Below are 11,478 nucleotides of genomic sequence, written 5' to 3' on the forward strand. Positions count from 1 at the left end.
TTTATTTAAAATAGTGCAGTAATTTTCTGAAACAGTACACCTTTTCAAGAACAAGTGCACCAATTTGAAATAGTGCAGCACTTCGTTGAAGAGTTGCATCTGTTTGAACCAATGTATATACTATTTCGAAAATCTGCATCTGCTCAGTTGAAACAATGCATTAATTTAGAAACACTACAACATTTCGTTGCACCAGCTCGAACATAATAGTGCAACTGTTCACGGCATGCATGCATAAATAAATGGAACGTTATTGCTTCGGATTGAATTTATTTATTTTTGTCAAATAAAATTTGTCCAAAAAGATAGATCTCATCAATCGATCATTTGTGAAATCCAAATCCAAATCCAAATCCGAAGTCGAGCGAGCGACGACGACGGCGCGAGGCATCTCTATTTCCTTGCCTCACTTACCATGTGAAGTAACTGTTTCACTTTATAAACACTTTAAAGTTCTCTTCTTCCACCAATGTGGGAGAAGAGTAAACTTTCCAATTTAAAGAGTACATTTTCCAATTTGGGTGTCTCCTTTCATTTACTTGATTTCTTCATTTTTCATTCAACATATATATGTAGAACCCAACAATCCCCCACATGAATAGGGAATGGCTATGTTTTTCGTAAAACTTTACAGAAAGTATGTGATCATCAAGCAAAGACTAATTACATCTGGATAAATGGGTTTCCCTTTGAACTTTCCGTAGTGAACATGCATCGGATGCACTCGGTTAATCGGTAGATTTGATATCTTTGAACCGTCGAGCTTTAATGTACACCTAGACAACAAATTTCACACAACCATCCTTTTACCGTTTATGGTTCTTACGGTTTTGTTCATTTCAGCCATGAACACGTCCCGATTTTTATGAGAGCTTAGAGAATAGGCCTTTACTAACATTCTCTTTGAAGCGGCTTCCACTTCTCCCACACATAGGTGATTTCTAAATGTTCAATCCTATAGATTAAACTATTTGGTCTAATTTGCCAAATTTAGATAATCATTAAAAGACTTTTCACCTTAAGTCTTATCCTTGTTTACTATAATTGTCTATATCAAGAGAATGGGTTGGGTAATTGACAATGTTGAACCTGTCAAACACAACTTTGTTTGATCTCCTTGAATCTAGCTCTTGAGATCTCCAATCTACTAGGTAGAGTTACCGCCATGCTGACTTGTCCTAGGCCTTAAACCCATTTTCTTGGAAGTTCTTTCCACTCTTTCTCTAGATAGGCCTTTTGTCAGTGGATCCGACACATTATCCTTTGACTTTACATAGTCTACAGTGATAATTCCACTAGAGAGAAGTTCTTTAATAGTATTATGTCTTTGTCTTATATGACGAGATTTATCGTTATACATCATGCTCCCTGCCCTACCTATTGCCTCTTGGCTATCACAGTGTATACATATTGATGCCACTAGCTTGGACCAATAATGAATATCTTCTAAGAAATTCTGGAGCCATTTTGCTTCTTCACTGGCTTTATCCAATGTGATAAATTCAGATTCCATTGTAGAGCAAGCGATACAAGTCTGTTTGGATGATTTCAAAGAAACTGCTCCTCCACCGAAAGTAAATACATATCCACTTGTGGATTTTACTTCGTTTGATTCGGTGATCCAATTTGTATTGCTATATCCTTCAAATACCGCAGGATATTTATTATAATGCAAAGCATAATTTTGAGTGTATTTAAGATACCCCAAAACTCTTTTCATTGCCATCCAGTGAGTTTTGTTGGGATTACTCGTGTACCAACTCAATTTACTGATAGCGCAAGCTATGTCTGGTCGTGTATAGTTCATTATATACATTAAACATCCCAATACTCTTGTGTACTCTAATTGCGAGTCACTTTCACCTTCATTCTTTTGAAGCGCAAAGCTCGCATCCAATATTATTTGTGCGACTTGATATGGCAATATTATTTGCCCCCATAGACGTTGTCGCATCTATCATTTGACTTTCAATTGTCTTTTTTCCTATCACTACAAGACAAAAAATTAGTATTTTTCAGAATACTACTAATAAAGTTAAATAACTTTAAACTCTTCTTCTTTTTGTTTCTAGTTAACGATGAAGTTTTTATTACTTCAAATCATCAACCGAGTGAACCTTAACTTGTGATGAAGAATTATTTCCTTAAGATTGTTATCTTCCACAATACGGGTACGTAGAATCTGTATAATAGAATAACAAATTCAACTCGAGTTCAAGTATGAACAAGAACACAGTGAAGTTGAACAAATACCCTCAACACAAGATCAAAATGATCTTTACAAGAGGTGTATTTTATATTTCAGAAATATAGATGAAACAGAAATTGTTAAGGCCAAGTCGTCCGAATTCACGGACTTTCCTTAAGGAAATAATTCCCCTCAATGTACCTGATCACAAAGAGTATTTAGAAGACAAGAAGATTTATGTGTAATCTGAAATTTTCATACTCTAACCTGTGGAAGAAAATAGGTTATTTATAGCCACAACATTCCCCTCCGAAAAGGTGGCATTGGTTCAATTTTAGAGGTGTGTCTTTTCCTGAAAATGCATTTTTGTCAAATAAAATTTGTCCAAAAAAATAAATCCAAAGCCAAGCAAGCAACAACAACAACAATGGCGCAAGGCATCTCTATTTCCTTGCCTCACTTGCCATGTGAAGTAAGTGTTTCACTTTATAAACACTTTAAAGTTCTCTTCTTCCACCAATGTGGGAGAAGAGTAAACTTTCCAATTTAAAGAGTACGCTTTCTAATTTGGGTGTCTCCTTTCCTTCACTTGATTTCTCCATTTTCCATTCAACACATATATATAGAACCCAACACCATCTACCACAAATAAAGGTATACAATTATTAGAGATATTTTACATTCTCGATGTTTTATGTCATAACAATCTTAACTTCTGAAACTTGGACTTTCTCCTTGGTGAGTTTAGATGATTTCCTCAAGATGTTCAACACAATAATACCTATGTTACTTCCACTTAGAGTTGCACTTAGGAGTGTAATGCAATTAGATGACTCAACAAAAACAATCTGTGTCTTTAGATGGTGCAAAAGTAAAATTTTAATATTAAATTATCCGAATTCCTTGTCCAGGTTATTTGGAGGATAGGAGCACCTCAGAAAAAGTATATTGTTTGGTTGTAAAGTTAATGATGAAGTTATCATTGGAAAGTCCATTAATCAACTTACTGCGCAACATTGACATATTTCCAGGAATGCAAGAAAGAAGCATAATAAACAATTTTCCAAGAAAACTATCATACTTAGTTGCCTTCAGGCCACTTCCTGTTCTTTTTTCCTCTTCTAATTTCCCATTTACTCAAAGAACCGTCATACTGGCACTTCCAAAAATGTAAGAATCTTACTTTAATTTACATTTTTGCTCATTCTCCTTCCATGTAAGAAAGCTAAATCCTCACCAACTTATCATATAACTTTTACCTTTTGTTTCAAGGCAACTTACCTTACTGATTTGCTATTTTGATTACTTTAGCTCAACCTTGTCCCTTAAATGAAAGATGAAAAAAGACATGAATTAAGCCTTTATATATTATCATAGGATCATAATAGTAACATCTCATATAAAATCTTGCGTAGGCCTAAAGGCCCTGGAGGTTGGTGTTTATTTAATAAAGACAATTTCTCCCAGTGAGGTTGTGCTTTTCTAATTTAATAGTATACCTAATGGTGCAAAAGACTACCGTGCATAGAAGGAACTTGATATGAGGGGAAAAATCATTTTGTAAGGGGGAGAATACTGATACGTCAAGCATGATAGGTTTCTCATAGGCCCCTGTTCTGATGTATAACTGGACCACCAATGAACTATTCTATTGCCTCTCTTTCCACTGCTAAAATCTAAATTGTGAGAAGTAGAGAACTTTTAAAATTTTAATGTAAGAGGTATTTATAGTTGAATTGAACTTTCTTGAATAATAGAATCATTGTTTGACAGAAATGATATAGCAGACCAAATACATTACTATAAATTTAACATGCATTTTATCAACTCTAATAAAAGTTAGCTAAGAATAATAGATAAATTTCTTCATTGATACATGCCTACTATAGAATGAATCAATTTTACTGGATGATTTACAACTGCATCTTGACACATACCTACAATGAGTGGATTGTAGATGCTTTCCAACTCCATCTTGTCCTAAAATTCATTAGAATGGGTAGTTTGGTAGTTCATCAATGTATGCAAGTTGGATCCTCTTCTTTTTTTTTTTCTACTGACTTCACACAATTTATTTTTCTATGCCTCAACACTAGCTTCTAAGCCATAACCAAATGCATACAAATATTCCAACCATATTGGAAGAAACATTGATCCATATAAAACCTTAAGAGAATATATTATATTGAACACTAACTGAGATGAAGTATTATGATAAGGTTATGGCCACATTAGTTAGTTAACAACACATAGTGGTGACCATTTATGAAAGAGGAGACTACATGGTTGCAATTGAACGCAAAAACACCCAACATTCTGTTGTAAGTTGATAATTTGGGACCAGATATGTAATAATTATCAAATGTGAACTTCAATAGATGTCTGAGATGTCTGTTGGAAATCACAACTGTGTTGATAACCTTTCCAAATACCTTCTTCCCGAAAATTATGAGGCATGTAGTCAGTGGGAGATTTGGAACAAATTGAACATGATAAGATTTCCAAATAGTGAAAGGAGACAAAATGAGAATAATAAATTCCCAGTCATATTTTTATATTTACTAGTTATTCGGCACGTGCGTTGCAAGTGTATACCAAATCATGATGTGCATCATTTTGTTAAATAATATGAATATTATTAAAATAAAACTTTTATAAATAAACTACGCGACAACGGATGAAATTCTAGGTTATCTAAATAATATTTATAAATCAACTTGTAAAATTATAATAAATTGTATCTCACATAATATTTTATAATGTGTCTTCCACTCATCCATTTCAATTTCGCTCCAGATTAGAAAATGTAAGAAACTTTTTTCTAGAGAATTTTGATCAAAAAAATATCCTCAATTCAATATTTTTCATTCATATAGTTTGGATGAATACATGAACCGTACAATAACAGCTACCGGTGCTAGAAAAAAATCTTTCTTATTCCATCTCATTACAGTTTATTATATGAAGATTATAAATAGTTTTGATTAAGTTAAACACCGGAAATGATCCTCCCTCATTATGATTCCAAGGAGACTTCTTCAACAAATGTCACGCAGACAAGCAATGCAATAGACATTGAAGTGATCTCACGACATCTTAATTTGTCCATATAACAACCAACAATTAAGACTAGTCTTTACAAAAACTGATAGTCAGCAACACAAAACATTCACATATGAATTTCAAATGTACAAACTTCTCGAACTGAAAATTAGAAGACGTGAATATTATAGTGAAGCACCTTTCTTCTATCCATTGTCACTGAAAAAATTAGAGATAATGCCCAATTACCCCTCTGACATCTACCCAAAAAGGCTATGACACATCTAAACTTAAAGGGGGTCCTATTACCCCTGAACTAATTAGAAGTGTAATTTTGACACCCTTAGTGCCTACGTGGCACAACACACTGAAATTTCCACGTAGGCACACGTGTGTGCCACGCAGGTACTAAGGGTATCAAAATTACATTTTTTATTAGTTCAGGGAGGTAATAGGACCCCCTTTAAGTTGAGGTGTGTCATAACCTTTTTGGATATAGTTCAAGGAGGTAATTGGGTATTTTCTCAAAAAAATTAAACAAATTATGGAAAGATGTCATTTTCAATAAACTTTTTCGAAAAAAGAATTGGCTATAACTATTTTTTTTTAAAAAAAGTAAAATCTTCAAGTGCGTGCCAACCCACAGAGATGGTAGTTGATGAGAAGTTTAACAATGTACATGCGTGATTCTAAATTGTTCTTTTAGAAATATCCTATACTTGAGTTAAGAGTATCCATTAAAACACTACACTATCATCCTAAAATAAACTGAAAAAAGAAAGAGTAAAAGATGGAAAAGAAACAAGACTTTAACCAGAGTCAAATTAATAGAGTACCCAATCAAAAATTACATAAAGACACCCATAGAGGTAATGTCAATTTGCTAGTTCTGGACCCTAATATTTGTCCTCCGATAATACCTCAACAATTGAAGAATTACTTGTCACTATAGAATTTTTTCTTTATAGAATCATTGGTAGCAGGAGCCCAGAATTCTTCGATGGCAAATGACTTAAATGGATGGAGTAATCTCAATCTGTTAGCTAAGGAAAGCCACAACGTGTCCAGAGAAAATCTTCTTGAAGATCAAATTCTGGATTATCACTACCACAGTATGCTTTGATTACTTCTATAAACACATCATACAACTATACTGCCACCAAGAGTGTACCTCTGATGTTGCACCCAATAAATCATAAGATTCCAGGGATGAGACATTTCTCACTATGGCATTCTTAAGTGCTGATGGAATCCACTGGAATCTAAAAAGCATTTCACAGGAAATTATCTTTGTTGGGGGGTGTAATCATCACCCAATTTACACATGGAAAACCTAAAAGCACTCCACAGTTTGTTACACCATTGACGATACCCAGCCACTCTCTTATCAGACTGGGAGGATAAATTAATAAAGTTAATAACATCCAAAGAAAGTCAAAAGAAACAACGTATTAAATCTTAAGACTCAAATGTGACAAACCTGAGCAGTGTATAAGACGAGGGTAAATCGAAGAGCATTTGCACCACTTTCGCCAAATACCATTAGAGATGTCCTCTATCAGTCCCTTTTATGCCCTCTCAACTCTCAAGGTCTTTGTCCTCTGGGTTGCCTTCCTGTAATCTCTAATGAAGAACGCCAAGTGTAATACCATTAATAACTTCAAGAGGATCAACAACATTTTCCAACGACTTCAACATCTTATACCCAATTGCATTGCAGATCATTGGATGCAATTAAATCTGTACATTTTAAAATGAATCAGAACTTGTCGTGACGACACCATAAAGATCAAGTTATATAATTACTTAATGAAATAAAAACTACTAAATATAACTTTCATAACCACACACTACTTAATAATCAATTTTGAGATCTGGAAAAGCCACGAATCATGGAAATAGAACTATCTAGGTGAAAATGATATCAACTGCTCCTAAAATAAATTCAAAGAATCAAACTCAACTTATAGCATAAAGCTCCATAAGAAAGAGTGTTTTTTCATTGTTTTCTAATCTTTAAAAATAGTACATCACCTCCCAGCTTTATTCTCAGCATCACCATACGTGCAACCTAGAAGAAGAGAATATCATGTTCGGTTTCAGTTCATATAGTTTGGATGAACTAAAGTTGGATAAATATTTTTTGAAATTTGCATATATGCATCTATATCTGATGAGATACTTACACAAAAGTAAATGATAGAGTACTCATTTCTGCAATGAACAAAAGACAACATATAGAATAGAACCTAACAGAGTCAATAGACCCATCAAAATGTCAAAGCACAAATCAGCATCTCGTATAAACCTAGCATTTATTTAATAATCAACATGCATCGAAACTTTTTAGGGGACCAAATAAAAAATTACCTTTTTCATTCACCAACATACTTCTTTAGTATGATCTCCAGTTTTCGATTATAATCACCCATAACAACATCCAAAGCCTACTTGGCCATAATTTTGTAGTTGACAAACCATTGGGGCTTTATAAGAGGTTCCACGACATTATTGCTTCTTCAAAAAATTCCAAGGCACATCTCATTATTCTTTGCAACCCTGTAGGGACTCTCTTTAACATGTAAATCAAAGATAATGCATCATAACCACAGGCAACTCAAATCACCCCTGGTTAATTCAAATTTACATCTTTTGCACTATGTTCATAAGTCTAATTCTAACTCTCCAGCTAAGAGGAGCTAACTTTCCATCTTACAGGAATCCATAGAAAAATACTCCATGTCATATGAAGTGCTCTATTAATAGAAATATCCAAAATAGGTTCTAAGAAGATAATCCCAAGACTAATTAGCATGTGCAGGAAGACAAACATCTTTTATTTAAAGTAAACCAACTAAAAGAGAACCATGATATAATCAGAAAGGTGATTAATTATTTTCAAGTAAGCATATTCTCTTAGACACCATTGATTTCTCCAATTTTTTTGTCTAAATTTATATATCAAATAGAAATACTAACAGTTCTTATAACGGAACTAATCAAATGAATCATCTCTGAAGCTGAGTTGGAGATGATTTTCCATAAAAAGAATACCTCAATGCAGGGAACAAAAGAAAGAATTACAAAAATAGTGTATGGTATTACACAAATTTAACTGGCTTGTCAAAAATGAAATGTCTAATTTAAATGAACAAAGAGAATTATTCAGCCATTCTCTCTCTTTCTTGTGCAATTTCAAGTTCATCAGATATATTGGAAGGGACATAGTCCTTTCTTGCATTCAGAAAAGCACCAAAGCACTAAAGCATAAATATATATAGTACCATTTTCATGAACTACTTAATACTCTACAAATTACCTCACTTCTGATTGAGTCTTTGTGGATCCATTCTCTTTCATATGTTTTTCATGATCAGCTTTTGCACATTCTGTTATGAACCAATTGTCCCACATTGGAAAAATAGATAAATGCTAAGGGGATTATAGGCCAAATGGGTTCTCCCATTTATCAAGCTAGTCTTTTGGGTTGGGCTCTCCCGTTTGGTTTATAACATTGGTGCTTTCATTGAGAGCCCCACGCATTGGGCCTGCGCGCTAGGAGTGGTGGCCTGGACCCAAAAGGGGTGCCAGTCGTGACCAACGAGGATAGATCCACGTGTGGGGAACCGCGCATTGGGCCGTGACTCGTAGTAGTGACCTGGACCCAAGAGGGGTACCAGCTGTGACCAACTGGGCATAGCCGTGACCAACGAGTATTGATCCACGCGTGGAGCCACGACTCGGAGTGGTGGCCTGTGCGCCAGGAGTGGTGTGGTGGCCTGGACCTAAGAGGGGTGCCAACAGTGACCAACTGGGCTCAGCCGTGACCAACGAGGTAGTTGGTTCTCTAGTGGAGGCGATTGTTATGAACCAATTGTCCCACATTAGAAAAATATAGAAATGTGAAGGGGATTATAGGCCAAATGGATTTGTCCCACCTATCAAGCTAGTCTTTTGGGTTGGGCTCTCCTGTTTGGTTTATAACATTGGTGTTTTCATTAAGAGCCCCACGCATTGGGCCATGACTCAGAGTGGTAGCCTGCGCGCTAGGAGTGGTGGCCTAGACCCAAGAGGGGTGCCAGCCGTGACCAACTGGGCGTAGCTATGACCAACGAGGATAGATCCCCGTATGGGGAGCCGCGCGTTGGGCAGTGACTCGTAGTGGTGGCCTGTGTGCCAGTAGTGGTGGCTTGTGTGCCAGTAGTGGTAGCCTGGATCCAAGAGGGGAGCCAACCGTGGCCAACTGGGCATAGCAGTGACCAACGAGGATCGATCCACGCGTGGAGCCATGACTCGAAGTGGTGGCCTGTGCACTAGTAGTGGTGGCCTGGACCTAAGAGGGGTGCCAGCCCGTGACCAACGAGGTCGTTGGTTCTCAAGCGGAGGCGATTGTTACGAACCAATTGTCCCACATTGGAAAAATAGAGAATTGCTAAGGGGATTATAGGACAAATAGGTTCTCCCACCTATCAGGCTAGTCTTTTGGGTTAGTCTCTCTCATTTGGTTTATAACACATTCTTTAGGTTTTTATGTGTTCAAGTTATTTTAGAATCACCTTTTTCATATTTTATTTTTATTGGTAAAAATCAACAATACCTTATTTACAAAGCATATAAAAATTAATGCATCTCTTGTAGAAGAAGTTAGCGTCTTTTCTTGTCCTTGTGCAAAGTTTCGATCCAATTTCTACATTGAACACATCAATACCATCACCACTCCACAAGTCAACACCTAGGTTACAAAGCATGTATAATATGCTCTCCTATAGAAGAATTGTACATAGTGTTATTTCTTGTCAATAATCAGTTTCTACAATGAACACACTAACACCATCATTATGCGATCAATCAATGTTTAGCTTTCAAAGTATCCATATAAAAACTTAAGCATCTTTTGGAGAAAAATTGGACAGTCATATTTTTCCTTACCAAAATTTGAACCAGTTAAGATGATGAACATACTTAGCCCATCCTTATGCGGCCAATGAATCATCCTACCAATCCAAACAATCAATAATCAATATATTGTTGGTTGACATAAAAAAGGCTTCTTCGAGAATTGGAGATTCTGCTTATATGCCTTGTCCAATACAATCAAACATCATAATCTTTCATTACATAAAATATAGACTGATTGCAAAAGTCCTTGCAATAATTAAGAGTAGCAAGGCTAACAATTTACTTATTTCTAATAAGAATACAAAGAAAATAGACAAAGTATTTTTTATCAGACAACACATCCACAAGAATTGGCGGAAGTTATCATAAATGACAGTGGAGTAGAAGTTATTAACTGCAAAAGCTTCAAATAAATAGAAAATACCTTCAATGGAAAGCAAGACTTCAACCCAGATTGGTATGACGATGCGTGAAAGACTGTCCGGGAAAGAAGAGAAGGCTCTATGAAATTTTTGTGCATAGATATACATGGTGTAAAGAGTATGAACGACAAAGATACAATGTAAATGGAAGATCTGAAGCAGTGTTTCTCTGAGAGAGTAGGTCAGAGTACATGTTCTATAGTCTTATTTCTGTTTGGTGATGCATAGTATTCCAAAATGTGAGTCTAGAGAAGCAAAAGCATGAATCAATTTCAATGTGGACTCACTTGTCTGCCACAAAGTCTAAAAGGAAAGAAAGTTAATTAAACTTTCAATACTGCTCACTTTGTTTGACTGCACTTTATTATTAAAGTTTGTTTGAAAGTTAATCAGATAACACTTTTACTAGAGAAAGTGTTTTGGAAAAATTTTAATACCCATTATCTTCTTAAACAATTGTTAATTATGCTGCTTCTTGGTCTTATTGGTGTCAAGAAATGGACCTTGGGCCTAACTCAACCTCAAAAGCTAGCTCAAGAGGTGAGGATTACCCAAGTCCATATAAGCAAACCACTAGTCAATTCCCCAACCAATGTGGGACTTTTACCCACTCTAACAATTGGAATATGTGATCACATGAAAGTCTAAAATGCCTGTAATCTATTATTACATAGCCAATTAGAAGCAAAGTTGGTAGGGTAGCAATTTATTATAAAAGTAAAGTAATATGGATCATATTTTATCATTGCCAATTTCTACTACAACCTTCAGAATAGTAGGTGTATAAGAACCTGTTAGTAAAATTATAATAAACAAGATGAAATAAGGAGAGTAACTGTGGATTATAATAAACAAAATGAAATAAAGAGAGTACTTTACACAGTTGATCATGTATAGTTGTATGAATGCGAGATTACAACAACGAGA

At 35.3% G+C, this 11,478-nt stretch overlaps 1 long non-coding RNA gene across 1 annotated transcript; it reads right to left on the reverse strand.

The window, feature by feature from the left end:
- Positions 1-6,023: 6,023 nt before the first annotated feature.
- On the reverse strand, positions 6,024-11,147 carry LOC107855524. Its single transcript, XR_007056341.1, has 5 exons — positions 10,554-11,147; positions 10,160-10,224; positions 7,601-7,789; positions 6,711-6,970; positions 6,024-6,622 (listed from the first exon to the last, which is right to left on the reverse strand). It is a non-coding gene; the product is annotated as an uncharacterized LOC107855524 (long non-coding RNA).
- Positions 11,148-11,478: the final 331 nt, after the last annotated feature.

This window comes from Capsicum annuum, chromosome 6 (assembly GCF_002878395.1).
Source record: "Capsicum annuum cultivar UCD-10X-F1 chromosome 6, UCD10Xv1.1, whole genome shotgun sequence".
Lineage (NCBI taxonomy): Eukaryota > Viridiplantae > Streptophyta > Magnoliopsida > Solanales > Solanaceae > Capsicum > Capsicum annuum.